Below are 23,709 nucleotides of genomic sequence, written 5' to 3' on the forward strand. Positions count from 1 at the left end.
TGATAATTCTCAGGGGGAAAGGGGTATGAGGGGGTGCAGGAAGAGACGGGACAAAAATCGTATACCTATGGATGGTGTGGGGGAGGTAAGGGCAGAGGGTGGGGTGGGAACCGGGTGGAGGGGAGCTATGGGGGGAAAAAGGAGAAACAATTGTAATAATCTTAACAATAAAGATTTATAAAATTTAAAAAAAGAAACAAAAAAAATCATGGCAACAAACGACAATGAAAACACAACAATACAAAATGTATGGGACACAGCTAAAGCGGGCTTGAGAGAGAAGTTTATAGCTCTACAAACCTACTGCAAAAAAACAAGAAACAATGGTAATAAATTACTTAACCCTACAACTCAAAGAGTTAGAGAGCAAAAAGAAAAGCCCAGTGTAAGCAGAAGGAAGGAAATAATAAAGATCAGAGCGGAGATAAACAACATAGAAACCAAAAAAACAATACAAAAGATCAACAAAACCAAGAGAGCTAGTTCTTTGAAAGGATAAACAAGATTGATGAAACTCTAGCCAGGCTCACCAAGAAGCAAAGAGAGAGGACTCAAATAAACAAAATCAGAAATGAAAGAAGAGAAATAACAACAGACCCCACCAAAATACAAAGGATTGTTAAAAAATACTATAAACAACTCTATTCCAAAAAACTGGACAACCTGGAGGAAATGAACCTATTCCTAGAAAAATACAACGTTCCAAAACTCAATCAGGAAGAATCTAAACATCTCAATAGGCCAATAACTATGGAAGAAATTGAAGCAGTCATCAAAAAGCTTCCAGCAAACAAAAGCCCAGAGCCACACGGCTTCACGGGGGACTTTTACCAAACATTCAAGGAAGAACTAAAACCTATCCTTCTCAGACTATTCCAAAAAATTCAAGAGGACAGAACACTTCCAAGCTCCTTCTATAAAGCCAGCATCACCCTAATACCAAAACTAGATAAAGACAACACAAAGAAAGAGAATTGCAGGCCAATATCCCTCATGAACATAGATGCCAAAATCCTCAACAAAATTCTAGCAAATCGGCTCCAGCAGTACATCAGAAAGATCAGACACCATGACCAAGTAGGATTTATCCCAGGGATGCAAGGATGGTACAATATCCGCAAATCAATAAACGTGATACATCACATAAACATATTGAGAGATAAAAATCACATGGTCATATAAATTGATGCAGAAAAAGCATTTGACAAAATCCAACACCCTTTCTTGATTAAAACTCTCAACAAGGTGGGAATAGAAGGATCATACCTCAACATAATAAAAGCTATATATGATAAACCCACAGCCAACATCATACTCAATGGGCAAAAACTAAAACCATTTCCCCTAAGAACAGGAACAAGACAGGGATGCCCATTCTCACCACTCCTGTTCAACATAATACTGGAAGTATTAGCCATTGCGATCAGACAAGAAGAGGAAATAAAAGGCATCCAAATTGGAAAAGAAGAAGTAAAGCTGTCCTTATTTGCAGATGACATGATATTGTACATAAAAAACCCGAAAGACTCCATAAAAAAACTAACAGACTTAATAAATGAATTTGGCAATGTAGCAGGATACAAAATTAACGCCAAGAAATCTATGGCATTTCTATACACCAATAGTGAACTTACAGAAAGAGAGACTAAAAAAGCAATTGCATTTACCATCACACCAAAAAAATTAAGATACTTAGGAATAAACTTAACTAAGGAGGTAAAAGACCTATATGTGGAAAACTACAGGACACTGAAAAAAGAGATAGAGGGAGACGTAAACAGATGGAAGAACATACCATGTTCATGGATTGGTAGAACCAACATCATTAAAATGTCCATACTACCCAAAGCAATCTATAGATTCAATGCACTCCCCATTAAAATACCAATGGCATATTTCACAGACCTAGAAAGAACTCTCCAAAAATTCATCTGGAATAAAAAAAGACCCCGAATAGCCACAGCAATCCTGAGAAAGAAGAACAAAGTATGTGGGATCTCAATACCAGATTTCAAGATTTATTACAAAGCCACTGTTCTCAAAACAGCCTGGTACTGGCATAAGAACAGACTTGTAGACCAATGGAATAGAGAACCCAGATATTGACCCAAACCACTATGCTCAATTAATATTTGACAAAGGAGGCATGAACATACAATGGAGTAAAGACAGTCTCTTCAATAAATCGTGTTGGGAAAATTGGACGGGTTCATGCAAAAAAATGAAACTAGACCACCAACTTACACCATACACAAACATAAACTCAAAATGGATAAAGGACTTAAACATAAGACATGAAACTATAAAAATACTAGAGGAATTCACAGGCAGAGAAATCTCAGACATGCCGAAGCAATTTCTTCACCAATACTGCTCATAGGCAATGGAAATTAAAGAGAAAATAAACAAATGGGACTACATCAAAATAAAAAGCTTTTTCACAGCAAAAGAAACCATCAACAAAACAACAAGAAAGCCCACTGTATGGGACAACATATTTGCAAATGTTATCACTGATAAAGGTTTAATCTCCAACATCTCCAAATTTATTAATTTATACAACTTAATAAAAGGAAGACAAATGATCCAATAAAAAAATGGGCAACGGACCTAAATAGAATCTTTTCCAAAGAAGACAGAAGGAAGGCCAAGAGACATATGAAAACATGCTCAACGTCACTAATTATCCGAGAGATGCAAATGAAAACAACAATGAGGTACCATCTCACACCAGTCAGAATGGCAATCATCAACAAATCAACAAACGACAAGTGCTGGAGAGGATGTGGAGAAAAAGGAACCTTCGTGCACTGCTGGTGGGAATGCAGACTGGTGCAGCCATTGTGGAGAACAGTATGGAGTTTCCTCAAAAAACTAAAAATGGAACTCCCATTTGACCCAGTAATCCCACTTCTAGGAATATATCCCAAGAAACTAGAAACACCAAGCAGAAAGGTTATATGCACCCCTATGTTCATAGCAGCACAATTCACCATAGCTAAGATTTGGAAACAGCCTAAATGCCCATCAGCAGATGAGTGGATTAGAAAAATATGGTACATCTACACAATGGAATACTACACTGCTATAAAAAGAAGGAATTCTTACCATTTGCAGCAGCATGGATGGACCTGGAGAGCATTAAGTGAAATAAGCCAGGCAATGAAAGAAAAATACCACATGATCTCACTCATTTATGGAAAATAAAGAACATTATAACCTAATGAACAAATAGATAGATACAGAGGCAGTAAAGCATCAAACAGACTGTCAAATTACAGTAGGAAGGCTGGGTGTGTTGGGGAGGGGGAGAAAGAGATCCACCAAAGGACTGGTATGCATGCATATAAGCACAACCAATGGACACAAGACACTGGGGGTAGGGGGTGGGATGAAGGCACATGACAGGGAGTAGGGGAGGCTGTGGGGGAAGGTCAATGGGGGAAAAAAAGGAGATATATGTACTATTATATGTAATACTTTAAACAATAAAAAAAAGAAATTTGAATGAGAAAATGAATGATCCCATTTACATTTTAGAAAGATCCCATGGGGACATGGGAATGTTGAGGGGCAAAAAGAACTGGGGCAAGACTGAAGGGTCATCGACGAGGAGATGGTGCAACAGTCCAGAGAAGGCATCAGGGAGACTTAGGATGAAGAGGTGGAAGAGAGTCAGATACATGACAGAGACCAGGCTTTGGGTGGCGAGTGCACAATGGAGTATATGGGTGATGGATTATAGCACCGCACACTGGAACTTAGACAATGTTCTTAACAATGTTACCCCAATAAGTTTAATTCTGAAAATAAATTTATAAAATTAAATACGGGCAGTGAGAAGATGAATTCCAAACGTAAAGAACAGATAGAACCTACAGACTTAGTCAAGGGAGAGTTAGAAAAAGAAGCATCTAGTATAAGGTGACCAGATTTAACATTGGTAAAGCAGGACACCATTGACGGGAGGGGGGGGGTTCTTTTTTTTAAAAATATATTTTATTGATTTTTTACAGAGAGGAAGAGAGAGGGATAGAGAGTTAGAAACATCGATGAGAGAGAAACATCGATCAGCTGCCTCTTGCACACCCCCTACTGGGGATGTGCCCGCAACCAAGGTACATGCCCTTGACCGGAATCGAACCTGGGACCCTTGAGTCCGCAGGCCGACGCACTATCCACTGAGCCAAACCGGTATCGGCCGTGGGGGGGGGGGGGGGTTCTTGATTAAAAATTTGGTCTATATTGTAATCGCTTTTGGTTTTTTTAATAAAAGGAAATTCACTTCTTAGATCATCGTTGAATTTGCATCCTCTTTTCTTACTCATTATGTTAAAAATCTAAAAAAATTAATTTAAAATTATATTATAAATTGTTATATACATATTGCTTAAAAGCACAGTAAGTAGGTACATAATTACATGAACATATTTTATTGTTAGTTTATAAATTAAATTAATTTAATTGTTATAAAGTAACTATATTTTAAAAATTATTTTAATCCTATATTTCTTTCTAAATAATAACAATACTAACTTGTATTATTTTTCCTCTGAATTTGCCGTAACGTAAGTCGTAAGTCACTTTCAAGGCCGGCGCTAGACTTTTTGCCGCCACTATAAAATAAAAATAATACGAGCACTGTCTGCTAAATTCAAGAAAATTTACGTATTTATGAAATAAATAAATAAATAACTTACCTAAATTATCTGAATAGCTGATTTGTAATGACATCACTTGTTTAACTAGCTTACTAGCACGCAGTACGATATGTATCGTCTGAGAGACAGTTACAAAATGTTTTCGTCGTTGCCAATCCCGAAATATGCCATTGCTCATTAAGTCCAAACAATGGTGGTCGAATTCAAACAATTGATCAACAATGCGAACTTTGATAAGCAGTTCTCGATAATCAGTTCTCAACAATTATTTGTTATTATTAAAGTTTAACATTATAAAATTAACAAAAATAATATAAAACTCATATCCTGGCTAAATAGCCACATGGCCGCTGAAAACCGTATATTCCCTTCCCGGTCTCCCGCTGTTCCCTAGCTTGTCGTGCATTCTTTCCAAAAATTGGGACTTTTTAAAAATGCCGCGGGACGCGGGACAAATTGTTAAAAATCGGGACTGTCCCGCCAAAAGCGGGACGTCTGGTCACTTTAATCTAGTATGATTTCTTGATTTTAATTGTTTGATAGTGGTGAAATGGAATTTTTGGACTGGAACCCGGATTCTTTGACCACTGGAATCGAACAATGAATCCACGGACAGAAGGTGGTATAGCAAAGATGGAGATTTACTGAAGAACAAGTACAGACTCCCATGTGGGGAGTGGGAAAGAGACCCACAGAATGGACTCTCACATGGGGAGGGGGAAGGGGTTCCGCTGAGTTCCTTCTCCCTGGGGCTTATAAAGGCTGCAGATCCTGGTGCCTTGATGTCCCCTCTGATTGGTCACTATTCCCTTGGACTGGTTACCATAGCAACTCCTGAGATCAAAGGTTGAACCTCACATGTTGAACCTCACAAGGGACACATGAGGTTCTCCCCCTCCTTCCCCATTGTTTTCCTATTCCCTTTGGGCTTTCTTCTTCTCCTTCTGGCTGAAGGGCTTCCTTCCCTTTATTTTGTAAATATAGACCTTTTGCTGTTCCCAGCTCCCTCATTCTATGGAAATGCACCTGTTGCAGCTTTTCAGCTCCCCCATTCTATGGAAATATACCTGCTGCTGCTCTGCAGTCCTGTGCTTCCTCCATGGTCTCCTCAATTTCTGAAATTTCCTAAAACCTGTTTTTTTTCACCCCAAAACATTCCTGTTTCAGTGGTACCATTAATGAAAACAGTGAATGAAGGAGGAAGAGTAAGTTTCTCTGAATATGAGTTTAGTTTTTAATCCATTCAATTTGAAATGCCCAAAGGGCATTCAGGTGTCCATAGATAAGCATGTAGCTTAGGAGAGTGGTATGTGTTGAGAAAAAATTTGTCATAAATATATGAAATTTAGAGCAATGAAAGAAGACGGCAAGAAAAAGTGAATGAAGTGAGTGAAAGGTTTGCGACGCAGGAAACAAGACACAGAGCCCAGGCCATGGAAAGGGGGGAGGTTTTAATCTTGCGCTCCAGGGCGAAACTCACCGGTCCGAGAGTGGGCCAGGGGAGTTCGCGCCAAAACGGGGGCTTAGGTACTTCCTTTATACAGCTGTTTAGCGAGGGGAGGGTGGAGGGCATGAGAGGTGTGGAATTCCTGCCTCAGGCAGGGGTCTGGGAAGGCTGGCAAGGGTCTGGGAAGGCGCCAGTCATCTTTGTCACCATCTACCTTGCGGATGCTTGCATGGCTGTGGTCTTTCCCCCCTGCCTCGACCTAACATCCCAGCCTTTTTGGTGATAGGGGGCGCCGAAATCGTCCTGGCTACTTCCTGCTGACTAGGGGCGAAGAGGGTGGGGGATGTTAAAGGCCAGGGTCAGGCAGAGGCGGGTTGAGGGGCAGCCGAGTGTAGGGATGGAGCAGGAGCTGGTTTACAGTCACCGGAGACATTTCTGCCATCCGGGAGTGGATGAATTTGAGGAGGCAGGGAGCTAGGAAAAAAAAAAAGACACAGATGAGGATTGGGGGCCCTAACAGGGGTAAGATCCAGGTAGCTCTAAAGAGAGTTGTTCCGGGAGTGTCTTGCACGTAATTCTTCACTCAGCTTAGTCAGGGTCTGCACGTTCTGTTCCACCACTCCGGATTCGTTGATGTAGTAGCAGCATTCTTCTTGAAGGAACATGCAGGTTCCTCCTCTTTTCGCAGCAAGAAGGTCTAGGGCCTTTCGGTTCTGCAGGGCTATTTGGGCTACCGATGTTACTTGCCACTGCAGGGAGGCTAAGGAGGCAGTAGTAGACTCCAGGGCTATCTGGAGTCTGTCATTGAAATCCTGAGCAGAGATTATGCTGTTCCCGAGCCCCCCCCCCCCCCCCCCCCCCGCCAGCAAGGCCTATCGAGGCAGCGATACTTACCCCCAACATGACAGGGAGGAAGGCGGCCCTGCGGGCCCGGGGGTGGGATGAAGGGAGAAACCAGGCAAGCTCCGACTCTCCATACAAGGTTAGCTGGGGAACTACTGTGACTCCAAAGCAAGGCCCGGGGTCAGAGGAGTTTATGCAGTTGCTTAAGGTGCCATTGCACCAAAAGAAGGTACCCGGGCTGGCCTTGGTGGGACTGGCTGCAGTGTGGTTTTGGGTACAGTTCCAAGTGACCCGTCCCACAGTTACCGGGTTGCTGGTCTGGTAGCATATCCGTGGGGGCAAGGTGGGCTCTGGAGTTTCGGGTTCCCAGAGGGGAATGCCAGTCAGGGGAGGCTGACATTCACCATGTCCTTGGGTTCCTGGAGGAGTCCCAGCAAAGGTCTTTGGAGAGAGACACATAAAAAGCAGTGCGAGACATTGGGCAGGGTGCAGGTCTTGTTAAGGAATAGTAGAGTGTGTTGGATAAGTTGGAGCCAAGAAGACAGGACTTCTACCCGGGGGGAATCAGGCAGCTTCCCTTTAAGGGAATGTTCCGCCTGTAGGATGCTTTTGGAGACCTGGATTTGGGCCTCCTGGCCATGATATATTCCCGGGAGATGTAGATGGTCCCTGAAGGGGTTGAGCTCCAACCACCCCCATATAGTTTTCCCATAACGCCCGCAACCCATCCCTGGTCCCAGGGGTCCCGAACCCTGATGTTGAAGGTTCCTTCCTTCCAGAAAAAGGGACCAGACCTGACCTCATTGTAGGCATCATGGATGACACAGCCTGACCAGCGGCAACCCCCATAGGTGTTGACGTCGCGATTACACCTGCCTGGGTTCCGCTGGTTGTAAGCAGATTAGGCATATGGTCGGCCACTGTTGGACACTGACCGGAGGTCGACAGCAATCAGGATCTCCGCCTGGCATCCGACCAGAGGGCAGTCCTGAGATCCTACCTGCCGGGTGACTTGTGTGCTGTCCTGGTCGTAGGTTTCATGGACCTTGAACCTCCACACATAAGCAGGTGGGGGTGGGTATAGGTTGCCCAGGGCTGGGAGGAGAAGGAGGAGGGGGAGGGCGGCTAAGGCAGACCTTAGTGGTGCCCAACACCTCACATTTATAGAAGTCATGCTGCTCCAGAGTCCTCTTGAGTCTGGAGAGGTGGTGCCACGATGGATCTTCAAGTAGTTTGGCTGCAGTGGGGGTGGTGAGGATTACTGTGTGCAGTCCCGTCCACCTGTCAGCCTGTTCCCGGAGCAGCTGCCTGCCAGTCCTGCCCTGGGAGGTGTCCCCTCATTTGATGTGTAGGAAAGTTGGGGCGCATTCCTCCCTGGGGTGAGCAGGAGGAGCAGGCACTTGTAACTGCCTCTCGCAGTGTGGGTGAGGTGAAGAGGGATGAAGGCCGTATCCAGGGTCCGCTCGAGTGTTACTATGGCGTAGGAGGCTTTCTGACGTCCCTGGGGGTCTAGACAAGAGCTTCCATCCACAAACAGAGTTAAGTCAGGATTAGAGAGAGGAAGATCTGAAAGTCCCGCGCGAGGTTGAGTGAGGGCCTCTGAAGACCTCGGGACAGGAGCGCTTTGCTGCAGGTTGGGTGGAGGCAGCAGGAAGGAGTGTGGCTGGGTTCAGGGCTGGGGACTGAGTTAGGGAGATGTCCGGACTCTCGAGGAACAGGAGATGGAGTTCCTGCATGGGAGAGGGGGCAAGGAGAGATAAGGACAGTGTGACAGAAGATCCTGGAGAAGACCTGTAAGGGTTGCTGGAGGCAAATCTTCTGGGCCTCCTTGGTGAGAGCAGCAGCTGCAGCCAGAGCCCGGAGGCAGGGCTGCCATTCCCGAACTGTGGGATCAAGCTGCCTGGACAGGTAGGCTACGGGGTGAAGGCTGGAAGAATCCTACCAGTGGAGGCCAGCTGTATGTCTCTGAGACGTGTCCAGGGAGGGGCTGCAGAGAAGGAGATCATCTCCATACTGGAGGAGAGTGCTGGGTTCTAACGAGCATTGTTGGAGGTCTCTGTTAGGCCTGGCCAAACAGATGAGGGCTGTCTCTGAACCCCTGGGGCAGGACCGTCCAGGTGAGTGGGTCCTTTTAAAATCCTTGTCAACAATTAACTTTAAAACTTCTTGGAACAGGCCTCTAACTGCTTGAATTCAGAACTGAGTTTCTGATAAGCCTGTGCCAGCAAGAAAGTTGTTCTCTAGGGAGGGAGGAGAGGGGGAGAGGGCGGGGTGAGAAGGCGCTGAGGCCAGAGCATGTTTGCCATCAATACCCATGACTGAGATCATGGAAGGGGCAATGGCCTGAAAAAGGAGGGCAAGAACAGAGATGTAGCCCCCGTATGATCAGGAAAGAGATCTGCTTACCCACTACCTTGAGCGTTTACCTGGGGCCCGGCGAGGGTGATGGGTCGTCGAGTCCTGGCATCTTCAGCCTTTAGCCAGTTCCAGCGTGGCCAGCAGCGGGTCATGACCTGGAAGGACGGCCCCTCTACGTTGAGAAACAGAGGGCCCGTCACTTTTCCAGTGGCTGCTTTGACCGCACGCCGGGCAAGGCTGGGCTGGAGCCCGGGGTTGGGGGCACTGTGGCCTTCGTTTCTGCACTGGAAGCATTCTCTCGTTGCACCCCCACCACGCACTTCTGGACCTGTCAACAGAATCGGTAAGGTAGGGGCCCCATCAGTTCAGCCCACTCCAAGTGAGTGGAAGGGGGAGCTTGATCACCTCCCCGGAAGCCATTCGGCTTCCTCAGGCAAATTAATCAGGATTGGGTGGATTGTTGTTTAAACTCTGAGTGAATGTCTGGTGAAAGTGTGTGAGTGTGGAGGGAGAGGGCCTGCCCTCTCCTCTCCTTTGTGTGGCTCCACGACTTTGGTTACGGGGTCCGAGTGGGCCCCAACCTGCGGTTCCGCGATTCATCATATGGCATAATGGTGACTCACCCCCACGTGGAGGTGACCAGGCCCGGGGTTTATACGGGTGCACCTTAGCTAAGACGAATCTAAGCTCCCAAGGGATGCGGCCAGACAGGCATCTGAGTGAGGATCTGTGAAAACAGGTCACCCGCTCCCTTGTCTGTCTCTCGCCACCAATCATCATGGGGTCGGGACAGAGTAAACCCATTGTTCTCAATTGCATGTTGAAAAATTTTAAAAAGGGATTTGATGGAGATTATGGAATTAAAATGAAGTCTGAAACATTGAGGAAATTCTGTGAAGTGGAATGGCCAGCCTTTGGGGTTGGCTGGCCCTCGGAAGGCTCTTTAGATGAAGGATTGGTCAGGGCGGTGTGGAATGTAGTCACAGGAGATCCTGGACACGCAGATCAGTTTCCCTACATAGACAGCTGGTTAGAAATTGCTCAAACCTTGCCGCCTTGGGTCCAGTTCTGCGTGTGTAAGAAGGGACAGAGTAAGGTTTTAGTAGTAGGAGTGAAGAGGCAGGGCAGGTGCAGGCTAAGGAGAGGCAGGCAGGGCAGGAGCAGGCTAAGTACAGGGCAGCAAAAAAGGAGGAAGAAAAGAAAATGCAAAGAAGGGCCAATGGGATAGCAGCGGCTTTCAGAGGTTCGGGCCCCCAGACAGCACAGAAAGGGAAGCAAGAAGACAGATCAGGAGGGAAAGGAAGAGCAAGTCTGAGACGGGACCAATGTGCCTATTGTAAGGAGACAGGGCACTGGAAGAATGAATGTCCCAAACGGCAGAGCAAGAAAATAGGGCCCCCTTTTCCACCCAGTCGCTATTAATCAGAACCACCTGAAGCAGACCTTATTGGGCTGGCAGCAGCTGACTCTGACTAGGACAGACCGGGCTCTTTTCAGCTGGGCCCCCACGAGCCCATGGTCAGAATGAAAATTGGGGGGCAGACTGTGGACTTTATGGTTTATACGGGAGCGGAGCACTCAGTAGTCACACAGAAAGTAGCGCCTCTCTCAGGGAAGGAGGTCACCATTATTGGAGCTACTGGGGACCAGACCCGTAGACCATTCTGCCGGCCTCGCCGATGCCAACTTGGCGGCCACCGAGTAATTCATGAATTCCTGAACTTGCCAGACTGTCCAGTACCTCTGATAGGTATAGACCTTTTAGCCAAAATGGGGGCAGAAATCACTTTTGGTCCAAATGGCTCAGCACAGCTTCGCCTGAGTGAGGAGACTTCTCCAATGATCCTGTCCTTAGCAGTGCCCCGGGAGGAAGAACGGAGACTTTATGCCCCTCAGTCAAAGGCCTCACCTTCAGAGCCTGAATTAGAGGAAGAATTCCCACTGGTCTGGGCAGAAGGAAATCCCCCTGGCCTGGCCAAAGACCATGCCCCGATACTCATTGACTTAAAGCCTGGGCACAGCCTGTCAAAATCCGACAATATCCAATTCCACGGGAGGCACTCCTAGGAATTCAGGTCCACTTAGACCGGCTACTTCAGTGGGGACTCCTTAAAAGATGCCAGTCACCATGGAATACTCCCCTCTTGCCTGTCAAAAAGCCTGGGACTAATGACTACCGCCCGGTACAGGATTTACGGGCTGTTAATGAGGCTGTTACAATCTTGCATGCGACACTGCCTAACCCCTACACACTTCTAGGACTTATTCCATCAGAAGCGGAATGGTTTACATGCCTAGATCTGAAAGATGCCCTTTTTTGCCTCCAATTAGCCCCCATCAGCCAGCCGCTTTTTGCTTTTGAGTGGGAAAACCCAAATACGGGAGCCAAGGAGCAGTTCACCTGGACCAGACCTCCACAAGGATTTAAAAACTCCCCTACTCTCTTTAGTGGAGCACTAGCATCTGATTTGTCTCAGTTCCCAGGACAGGACTTGGGGTGTGTTCTACTCCAATATGTAGACGACCTCCTACTGGCTAGCTCCACACGAGCTCAGTGCTGGGAAGGGACACGAGCCCTCCTGAGACTGTTAACTGAAACAGGTTACGGAGTGTCCAAGAAAAAGGCACAGATTTGTCAGAAGGAAGTCAAGTATCTAGGCTTCCGAATCACCCAAGGGAAACGAAGGCTAGGGACTGAAAGGAAGCAGGCAGTATGTGCCATCCCAGTCCCTAGCACCCGGCGACAGATTCGGGAATTCCTGGGAGCAGCACGGTTCTGTCGAATCTGGATCCCAGGGTTTTCAGATCTGGCCAAGGCCCTCTATGAAGCTTTAAAAGGGGAAGAGAAGGCATCCATTGTATGGGGACCCGAGCAGGAGAAGCCTTCATCAGCATAAAGGCAAAGCTTACTGAGGCCCCAGCACTTGGGTTACCAGATGTGACACGGGACTTTAATCTTTTTGTTCACGAGAACAGCGGGGTAGCCCTAGGAGTTCTAACCCAGGAGTTTGGACCCTGGCAAAGACCAGTAGCCTATCTCTCCAAGCACATTGACCCAGTTACCTCCGGGTGGTCCCTGTGTCTCCGGGCCCTTGCAGCCACGGCATTATTAATCAAAGAAGCAGATAAGCTTACCCTGGGACAAAACTTAAATGTAAAAGTACCTCATTCTGTTATTACTTTAATGAAAGCTAAGGGGCCCCTGAGCATGATTGCCTGGAAGTCCTAGAGGAGGTTTACTCCAGCCGGCCAGATCTAACGGATAGGCCCCTGCCAAACCCAGACTTGGTATTGTTCACAGATGGCAGTAGCTTCTTAGATGAAGGAAAAAGACGAGCTGGGTATGCAGTGGTATCAAACTTTGAGACAATCGAGGCACAAGCCCTGCCTGAAGGATGGTCAGCGCAGAGGGCAGAACTTTGGGCACTAGTAAGAGCCCTAGAACTCAGTAAGAATAAGCGTGCCAACATCTACACTGACTCGTGCTATGCCTTTGCTACCCTGCATGTCCATGGGGCCATATATAAGGAAAGGGGGCTCTTGACAGCAGGAAGAAAAGGAAAAAAAAAAACAGAATGAGATTTTAAAGTTACTAGAAGCAGTCTGGGAGCCTAAGAAAATAGCCGTCATCCATTGCAAAGGTCACCAAAAAGGGAAAGACTCAGTATCAGAAGGAAACCATCGTGCTGATGCTGCAGCCAAGCTGGCTGCTAAAGAACAAGAAGCACCTGCAGGGATCATGTTGGCCCCGAATTATCTGAACCTCCAAAATACACTCCCCAGGAGGAGAAATGGGCCCAGAAAGAAGGGGGCAAGAGGACAATGGAAGGCTGGTGGATACTCCCAGATCATAGGGTCTATGTCCCAGAACAGTTAGCCCATAAGGTAGTCCTCCAGCAGCATGAACTCACTCATTTAGGGAAGACTACCCTAGAAGCTTTGTTAGGCAGGTACTACCTGATTGCCCATCTACCCTCCTTGTGTGCCTCAGTCTCTCAGCGTTGCCTCCTCTGTGCTCAGAACAATGCTAAACAGGGTCCTGTAGGACTGATAGGAGTTCAGCGTGTGGGCAAGCTCCTTCTGAGGACTTAGAAGTAGATTTTACAGAAATAGGGCCTAGCAAAGGGAATAAATACCTGCTAATCTTTGTTTGCACCTTTTCAGGTTGGGTCGAGGCATATCACACTCGCACTGAAAGGGTGAGAGAAGTCACTAAGGCATTGCTGAAGGACATAATTCCTCGGTATGGAATGCCTCTGAACATAGGGTCTGATAATGGCCCAGCCTTTGTAGCAGAAATAGTACAACAGGTAACTAAGGCTTTAGGAATTAGATGGAACCTACCTACAGCTTACAGGCCTCAGAGTTCAGGGAAAGTAGAGCGCATGAACCGGACTCTAAAGCAGGCTATGGCTAAGCTATGCCAAGAGACAACCCTACCCTGGACAGATATCTTGCCTTTTTGTACTCCTGCGGGTACGCTGTGCCCCGAGGGCCAGGGTAGGTTTCTCTCCCTTTGAAATTCTATATGGTAGACCCCCTCCCTTAATTCGGCCAAAGGGAGATTTGGGGGAAATAGGAAACTTAGAAATCCAGAAGCAACTACAAGGACTTGGAAAAACTGTCTTTGAGATCCAGTTAGGTTACTGACCGACTACCAATCTCTCTAGGAACAGCTGTACATCCTTATAAACCTGGAGACCAGGTTTGGGTAAAAGACTGGAAAAAAGAGCCTCTTAAGCCAATTTGGAAGGGACCCTATCCAGTCATATTAACCACTCACACAGCTCTCAAGGTTGCAGGACTGAACAACTAGATTCACCACTCTCAGGTGAAAGCAGCACACCAGCCGAGCGACGTCCAGCCTGAGTGGAAGGTGACCTCTGACCAGAAACACCCCCTGTGGATCACCCTCAAGAAAACAACAGACCTGGCTGATCAACCTGCTCTATTTCTTTCTTATCTTTTCTTAAATTGGAAATGCTCTGGTATTTCTGGATAATTATTGTTTTTATCTTTCTAATAATTCTCATTTTGTCTTCTTATGAGTGCCGCCAGAACCCGAGGCTGGTCCCAGGAGGAGAACTCCTCTGCCCTTGCTGGAACACAGAGGCACCATAAATTCACTGCTTCCCACACAGCAAAGGAACACGATGAAGCTAAGGCTAATTCTTTCCCTGTTACTGAACTCTCTTAATCTCGACCACTCACAGGTTTACACTCTGCCCCTTAAGAGCAGTCCAGCTAATCCCTCTCCTTATAACACTTGGCATTTCATTTCAGCAGGGGTTAGCACTGGAATAGGGGGACTGGCAACTTCCCTCTCCTGCTATCAGAGTCTATCCAAAGACCTTACTAACAGTTTAGAGGAAATAGCTCAAGGTATTGTTGCAGTACAGGATCAGATTGACTCACTGGCAGCTGTTACTCTCCAGAATCGAAGAGGACTAGACCTTCTCACAGCGGAGAAAGGGGGGCTGTGCCTGTTCCTTGAGGAAGAATGCTGTTTTTATGCTAACCAGTCTGGTATTGTAAAGAATGGGGCCAAGAAACTAGCTGATCGAGCTTCAAAAATAAGACAGGAGTTATCTGAGACCTGGGCTGCATGGGGGCGGGGGGGAGGGGGAGAGTCTGGAAATGACTCCTTCAATTGACAGGACCACTGTTAATGCTACTCATAGCCATAACCCTAGGACCATGTCTTCTAAATCTGTTAACTTGCTTTATCTCATCCTGTCTAGATGCCTTTAAAGTTCAAATGGTCCTACAAGCCAGAAGAATTCCCTACAAACCTCTCCAAGAGGAAGAAACGGGATGTTAACCCTTTGGACGGCGCCCCTTTACAGCAGGAAGCAGTAAAAGAGTTTCGACACCCCTGTTCACCATAACATCCCGTGGTTATTGTACCACAAGGCTGAAAAGCTTGTGGGACAAGGGCGGGGGGGGGGGGGGGGGGGCGGGGGAGGGCGGGGGAATGAGAAGGCAAACCCCTATTTTGTAAAACTACTGTTTGGAATTCTCTGTTGTTGTTTTAGACAGACTTTTATTCTAAAAAATAACTTTGCTTTCTAGCCTGCTTGAATAATGAGGAAGATAAACTTAGCTGTCTGACCTTGTAGGACAGAGACTAGATATGCCCATAATTTCAATGCCATGCCAGGTGTATTTTTTAATTGGATAGAACTGTGTTGTTTTTAAGGCCAGCTGCAAGATAACCACTAAGTGCACATAGGGCTGGCTCTTTAATAAAAAGGGAAGTTCTGCTTGTAGCTTGGCTTAGAATTTGAATTCATTTTCTCTAAGCCCACCGTGGTGAATAAAGTGCATTTCTCCAAACTCTCCTGCATTGTTTGATTGATCCGAATCTCTGTAACACTCCGAAAGTGAAATTTTTCCTGTTGTGCACACCAAACAAGTTAGTCCAAGGCTAATGACATCACAATCGGCTGCTAAAATATTTGCTGCTGGTATTAGTGGAGAGAAATGGTGCGCCTGCGCATAAGGCGCATAAGGGAAATGAATTAGCATGATTATAATAACCAGTCATTACTGGACATTATAATTCATTATTAATCTATACTAATAAAAGGGTAATATGCTAATTAGACCAGACGTCCTTCTGGACAAAACCACAGTGGCCGGGGCCAAGGCAGAGGCGGTTAGGGGCTATCAGGCCGTCAGGGGGACAGTTAGGGGACAACCAGGCAGGCAGGCAGGTGAGCAGTTAGGAGCCTGTGTTCCTAGGTAGTGAGAAGTTTAGGCCCAATCCTGCAGGGCCTAAAATAGCACTCAGACATCCCCCGAGGGGTCACAGATTGAATATGGTGCAGGCCCGGCTGAGGGACCATGCCCTGTGCATGAATTTTGTGCACTGAGCCTCTAACCCTATCTAATAAAAGGGTACTATGCAAATTAACTGTCACTCCACGACAAAGGTGGCCATGCCCATAGCCACAAATATGGCGGTGCCCATAGCCACAAAGATGGCAGTGTAGGCCGGAGCCGTGGCCGGCAGAGCAGGCGGGAGGCTTGGCTTCCTTTGTCGCTGAGTGACGAAGGAAGCCAAGCCTCCTGCACGCCCAGGCTGACCACTGAGGGAGACATGCAGGGAGTGCAGTGGGGAGACATGCGGGGAGTGAGCGAGGTTCCCTGTCTGGGGGTTCCAAATCCACCATTGGTTCCTTTCACCGTTGATTTCCCCCCTCACAGGTATCCTCCACGCAAAAGCTGTTACATGCAAATATGTCATGTCCTAATGGGTGAATCCTAAACCGAATGAATGTCACATCAGGACAACCTAACTCCTGTTAGAAAAAGGACCTGAGAGGAGGGATTTAGGAATCACGATACCATCGTGACCTGCTTGGTCTCTGGAACTGCTGTCAAAACACAGGCAAGCCGGCTTGGCTCAGTAGATAGAGCATCAGCCTGTGGACTGAAGGGTCCCAGGTTCGATTCTGGCCAAGGGCACATGCCTGGGTTGCTGGCTCAATCCCCAGTGTGAGGTATGCAGGAGGCAGTCGATCAATGATTCTCTCTCATCATTGATGTTTCTATCCCTCTCTCCTCCCTTCCTCTCTGAAATCAATAAAGAAGTATATTTTAAAAACAACAACAACAACAACACAGGCAGTCTGAAACCCTCCCAAACACCACCTGAGCTAAACCTGAGAACCAAGATATTTTCAAGGCCCAAAGTTGACGAGGGTAAGGGGGCAGGGGAGCAAAGCAAGCAGAACAGCCAACTCAACCAAAGATGCAGGAGCCTAAGGTTAGGCAGAAAAATGTCCTGGCCATTGATGCTCTCCCGCAGACGTGCCCACACCCAGCTGGGGGGGAGCGGGTGTGTATATGCAGAATTTAAGGCCACTGGCAGGAGGGAAAGTCGAAGCATGTCTAAGGATTTTTTGTACATGTCCCACAGGCGAGAAGCAGAGTCAGAATCAGAAGCAAAGTCTTACCTCAGCTCTGGGGTGTTTAAATTATCTAAAAATAGCAGTTCCATCGCCGAGTCCACTGCCATGTTTGCCACCGATGGGAGGCGCACAGAGGACTTTCAGGGCAGCCCTATAACCTCAGGGGCGACAGCAGCTCTTGAGAGGGAGAGACTGAAGCACTTACGGTGTTCAAAGAGCTAGTGCTGCAAACCTTAGCCTATCTGGAAGCTCGGTGCTGCTGGAAGTTGCTGGCCCAGCCTTCTCCAGCATGGAGAGGAAAGGTGAATACGGTGGTTCCAGTGGTCCAAATTCTGTCATTGTCTCTGTTACCTAGACTCTGCGCCCTTCAGGACAATCTCAGTACCAGTGCAGAGGAGGCTTTGGAGAGGGTAGTGGTGAGGAGAATGCTTCTGACTCTAGATACCAGTGAAACTGCTGTGAAGAGCCTTTCTAGGGCTGGCAGAAAAAGGAAGAATACTGTCTCAAAACAACTTCTTTGTTTTGAGACAGTATTCTTCCTTTTTCTGCCAGCCCTAGAAAGGCTCTTCATGCTGCCAATGAAGGAAGAATACTGTCTCAAAACAAAGAAGTTGTTTTTTTTTTTTTTCTCTTAGGTAATAATGTGAATATTACCTAAACCACAGACTTTGCGAGAATTAATTGAAATAAAATTCCAGAAATTGAATAACAGCCAGGCTGAAGTGGATAGGTTGGTTGAGTGTGAACGTGGTCCTGTGCACCAAAAGGTTGCAGGTTCAATTCCAGTTCAGGGAACATACCTGGCAAATATCTGGGTTTCAAGTTGGATCCCTGGTCAGGGCTCCTAAGAAAGGCAAATGAAGGGATTTTTCTTACATTGATGTTTCTCTCTCTCTATCCCTCTTCCTTCCACTCTCTCTAAAAATCAATGGAAAATGAATTAATGCCATATCTACAAATGTGGATAATCTAAAAAGAAAAAAAAAAGAAGTGGGGGGAGGGGGCCCTAACCAGTTTGGTTCAGTGGATAGAGCATTGGCCTGTGGACGGAAGGGTCCCAGGTTCTATTACGGTCAAGGGCATGTACCTTGGTTGGGGGCACATCCCCAGTTGGGGGTGTGCAGGAGGCAGCTGATTGATGTTTCTCTCTCATCGATGTTTCTAAATCTCTATCCCTCTCCCTTCCTCTCTGTGAAAAAAATGAGTAAGATATATTTAGAAAAAGAAGAAAAGAAAAAAAAAAAAACAAGGTAAAAGAGGTTGAATGTACTGTATAATTTAAAGCATGTAAAATAATATAACTTTCTAGGGGCATATATGTTATCTATACTAATAAAAGGATAATATGCTAATTAGACCAGACATCTTTTGGACATCCATCTGGACGTCCTTCCAGACAAAGCCACGGTGGTGGGGGGCCGTTAGGAGCAATCAGGCTGGCAGGGGAGGGCACTTAGGGGCGATCAGGTCTGCAGGGGAGCAGTTAGGCGTCGATCAGGCTGGCAGGGGAGTGGTTAGGGGGTGATCAGGCTGGCAGGCAGGCAAGCGGTTGGGAGCCAATAGTCCCGGATTGTGAGAGGGATGTCCGACTGGCGGTTTAAGCCCTAAACTGGCAGTTGGACATCCTCTGATGGGTCCCAGATTGGAGAGGGTTCAGGTTGGGCTGAAGGACACCCCCCCCCCCCCCAATGCATGAATTTCATGCACCAGGCCTATAGTCCTATATAATAAAAGGCTAATATACAAATAGACTAAACAGAGGAACAAACAACCGGTTGCTATGACGTGCGCTGACCACCAGGGTCATGCGCCGAACATGGGGGGTGCCGGCTGCGACGGGATGGTGGAGCAGGTAGGTGGGGGAGCCAGACCAAGACCAGGCGCTGGTTGCTATTATCTGGGCGAGCCTCTGGTGGTTACTGAAAATTCTTTGCTCCTAGGCGCCAAGGTCCTGCCCAGTGCTCGCACCTGCTGCTGGCACCAGCCCCACTTGCACCCGCTGCTGGCCCCCAGTGCCAGCCCCAATCGCTCGGTGTCATCAAGGGGTGTGAGCAGCGGCTGCCAGCCCTGATGACCCCTGAGGGCTTCTCCACCTTCCCCCGCTCCTGAAGGGCTATTGGGCCTGGCAGCCACCACTCACACCCGCTGCTGGCGACGGCCCCACTCGCACCCGCTGCTAGTGCTGGCTGCAGGTGCGAGTGGGGCCGGCGCCATCAGTGGGTGTGAGAGCTGGAGGCAGGAGTGGGGCTGCGGCAGAGAGGGGACCTGGGCTGCAGCGGGAGGGGCTGGGCGGGGTCTTGGAGGATGGGCCAAGACCCACCCCTGTGCCCACCGCAGCCTTGTGGCCACAGTTCCTTTCAAGGTGCATGGATTCGTGCACTAGGCCCCTAGTTATGTATAACAGAATATTGTAAAAATTAAGTTACTACATTTTTATTAAAACGTTTCTTACATACCTTTATATTGGCTGGGCCACAAAAATATTCATTTTGGGCCGCATGTGGCCCACAGGCTGCAAGTTTGACATGCTTGGCTTAAATGAATCAGATAGCATGGAGCAATCAGGAGAGAAATCGCTTTCTATGGTATCTATGACCATTTTTAGTTATTGAAGCTAAAAATATGAATGAATACTCTATTGCATAAGCATGAACCAAAGTTAAACAACCCTATCACTCCTTTATATTATACTAGTGGCCCAGTGCACGAATTCATGCACATTGAAAGGAAATTAATTAGAAGAAATATTTTAATATCGTTATTCGCCCTTTCTCTATAATAGAAGTGTAAACCAAATTCACGATCAACAATGACAGATGGAAACATACGCATGCGACTGGCACCAGAGAGAGCTTTATATGTATCGCGCATGCACGAGTCCACTTAGCCTTTTATATATATAGAATAAACTTGCTTCATTAGACCTGCTTTCTGATTTGGCTAAACTTTTTCCAGCTCAGTGAAGCACCCCAACTTCTCTTTCAGGTAATTGTTAGCAACACAGCAGTAAATATCAACACAAAGCAGATTATTATTGTGGATTACGCAGGGAGAACAAAGGATAAAATATTTAACTGCAGCTTGTCTGACTATATTCTGTGCAGTGACAAAACCTGAAGTCATTTTCAACATCCCGATTTCTTACATCTCTTCAGTTGGATCAAGTTTCTAAACTTTCTAAATCTCCATTTTCTGGCTAATGAAAAGAAAATAGGATTCCACCAAGTTTCCTATCTACCTACTCCAGGACTTCTGTGAGGATCAAATGAGATGAGGCACAGGAAAACACTTCACAGACATTTGTTTAAAGTATAAAGTGTTTCCACTTGGTTATAAAGCAAGTTGTCATAGTGACCCGACCAGTGGGAAGGTGGGAAAGACACTTAGCATATTAGCCTTTTATATAGATAGACTAGAGGCCCAGTGCATGAAATTCATGCATGGGGGGGGGGGGCGTCCCCCAGCCCAGCCTGCACTCTCTCCAATCTGGGATCCCTCTCACAATCCAGAGCCACTGGCTCCTAACTGCTCACCTGTCTGCCTGCCTGATGCCCCTAACTGCTCCCCTCCTGGCCTGATCCCCATAACTGCCTAACTGCTCTCCCCTCCTGGCCTGATCTCCCTAACTGCCTAACTGCCACATTCTTCCTCTGCCTTCTCCTGTGGCACCTTCTCCCATGGCCTCTGCAAAAGGGACCTCAGCGCTGGACTGGCCCTCACAGCCACCACAGCTGCCGGCCCTCAGCCTTTGCAGCCACTGTGGCTTTGTCTAGAAAAATGTCAGAAAGGACGTCTGGAAGACATCCAATCTAATTAGCATATTACCCCTTTATTAGTATAGATTGCTTGAACTTATTCATATGTTAACAGCAATGATAATTCAGGTTGGAAAGGAGAATTCTCACTTGTATTCAACTATGAATTCTGCCTGAATAAAGCTACTCTGAGGAGGCAGCCACTTACATCAGTGCTCAGCGATCCGGAAAGAGAAGACAAGAAAACGAGATCCAGTGAACTTAAATAGACTGTGAGGTTGAGGAGGCAAAAAGGGCTAATTCCAATGTAACCCTGATATTTGGGGCTAGTGATGTGAGTCCAGGCCAGTAAGCTCGGTGTACATTCCTGATGACCTATGATTAAGTCACTACCTCTTTCCCAGACACTGGTCTTGCAGAACCGGTTACAGAGGCCATTGGAATGTGGACAGTGCACTGGCCAGAGGGAAGGCTCCTAACTCTGACGCCAGGCCAGACCACCAGATATGGCCTGGAGACCCTCAACACCTAGGGGCCTTCTTGCAAGGCCCGAGAAAAGGACCGGAAGCATGATCCATGCTTGTGGGACAAAGATCACAGGGAGGGAGATAAAAGGGAGGGCCCCATGCGTGTTCCTTCACTCAGATTTGGAAGGCTGTTCCCTGAGTCCGCTGGCGTTATTAAACAGTGCCCCTCCTACTTCCTCAGAAGCATCCTTGGTCTTCTTGGTCTTCTGCAACAAGGTGTCCTGAGGGGCCACAAAGGACTGTGGGTGAGAGAGGTCAGGGTGCAAAGCCGAGAGTAAGAGAACCAGGACCTGGATTGCAGCCCATCCCCAGTGCTCAGAGCACAGCTCTCTGCTCACAAGGGCCTCACTGTGCCCTGAGGAGTATGACCTGTAGCTTCACTTCTCATTCAATGCAGCAGGATGATGAGCTGATGTTATGGGAGAAATGTAAGTATTGGGAGGAAAGGGATTACCCAAACAAAAAATGGTCAAAATTCATGAAAATATTACTTACGCTGCTCTTCTCAGGAGTCCTGGGAGTATGGAAAAGTCAGTTCACTGAAGCTCAGAACAAGCAGTGTAACGAGCACCTTGAGAAGAACAAGGCTGGCACCCGCTGTCGTTCTGCATGGAGCTCTAGAAACTAGAGCGTGGGAATGAGACCCGCTCTCACCAGGCTCTGTGAGGCAGAGGAGCATGCTGCTCCACAGGCCGCTGGCAGCTTCCGCAACCTCCTGGAGGGCTGTGAACAATGCCCTGGACATTCTTACTCTTCAATGTATGATTTGCTCATTTGGATGAGCCCAATGTGACTGCATTTACCCAGCACCAATATCCAGCATTTCCCTCCTCTCTCTGCGGTTGTGAGTGTTCAGATTAACCTCAATACACAGCATGTAATACGCAATATACATTTAAGAATTTGTTCCGTCTACATAGCCTCTTCCCATCTTCTGTTATAATTTGAATTGAAAAGTACAATACAATCCTACCTAGAAAAAAGACCAACTCCATTCACTTGATGACAGGCATGTACTGAGTGCCTTACTCATGCTGGGAAAAGGGAAGCATCAAAAGGTGACAAACAAGGCTCCTTCCCCCAGGAAGGTGCAGCCAGCAGTGACACGGACAGGGAGGCCCTTGCTACCCCTCGCTACCTGAGTGAGTCAATGTGAAGAGACAAAGCTGAATCTTTGTGGTGTTTTACTCAAATGGCCCTCGATCCGAGAGCAGCAGGCATAATACCCTGAAAGAAACCGCTCTGACATTTCATTTCAAACCAGCCCCTACCATAGGGTTAGAGAGGGTGGGAAAAGAATAACACTAGTGAGTCACAGGGTCTGTTTTCCACCATCCTCCTTGCAAAGATGGGCCCGGGAACCCGCAAAAATGGGCCCGGGAACCCGCAAAGATGGGCCCGGGAACCCGCAAAGATGGGCCAAGCATGCGATCTCCCTTGAGATAGGCCCTGCCTTTGACCTGCATTTAAAATGTATCTTCTTCTCTGAGTAACGGCCCGCCCTGGGCTCCCGATGCCTTATGTTTAGAGCCCTGCTTGTCTTCTTGCAGCACGTCCCCCAGTGCCCCAGGATCTGCAAGAACAATCGCTTTTCTACAGCTAACACAGTGAACTAGTGGCCGGTGCATGGATTCATGCACATTGAAAGGAAACTAGTTAGAAGGTGGCTGGTGGGGTGGCACTGGGTGAGATGGGCTGGACACGCCCTGGGGCCAACCTCCCGTGGTCCCTCCCTGGCCAGCGCACCTGGGGCGGTGCAGCAGCTCGAAGGGTGTCTACTGTCACCGCAGCTCAGCAGTAAACCAGGTTCAGGGCCCACAGTGCCCCAGCAACAACATAACCCATGGCCGAGGGTGGAAATGCACGGCCCTGCAAGAAATCGGGCTCCCTCCTCTCCAGTTCCGGGGTGCATCACCTGAGAAACACCGCTGCCAAGTCACTGCAGCTCGGCAGCTCTTGCTTTGAGCGTCTGCCCCCAGGTGGTCAGTGCGCATCATAGCTACCGTTGGTCGGACAGCCACTTAGTCTTTTATGTGCGTAGCTTATTAAACAACAGATTCCATTCTTATAGCTGCCCTTCCCCTAAAGGCTAGAACTGTAGCATGGGCCCAGGTGACTGTATTTCAAACAAACTGTTGATATGGGAACTGTGAGCAGGAATTGTCCCAGGGTCTTATTTCCCAGAGGGAGATTCACATGGGC

At 47.4% G+C, this 23,709-nt stretch overlaps 1 long non-coding RNA gene across 2 annotated transcripts; it reads right to left on the reverse strand.

The window, feature by feature from the left end:
- Window positions 1-5,221: 5,221 nt before the first annotated feature.
- LOC307111892 lies at window positions 5,222-18,834 on the reverse strand. Of its 2 annotated transcripts, XR_013814632.1 has the most exons (4): window positions 18,026-18,834; window positions 9,378-9,637; window positions 7,003-8,681; window positions 5,223-6,582 (listed from the first exon to the last, which is right to left on the reverse strand). It is a non-coding gene; the product is annotated as an uncharacterized lncRNA (long non-coding RNA). The 2 variants fall into 2 exon arrangements; XR_013814631.1 differs by lacking the exon at window positions 18,026-18,834 and having other exon boundaries at window positions 5,222-6,582; window positions 9,378-11,619.
- Window positions 18,835-23,709: the final 4,875 nt, after the last annotated feature.

The sequence above is a fragment of the Cnephaeus nilssonii genome, assembly GCF_951640355.1.
Source record: "Cnephaeus nilssonii genome assembly, chromosome: 15".
Lineage (NCBI taxonomy): Eukaryota > Metazoa > Chordata > Mammalia > Chiroptera > Vespertilionidae > Cnephaeus > Cnephaeus nilssonii.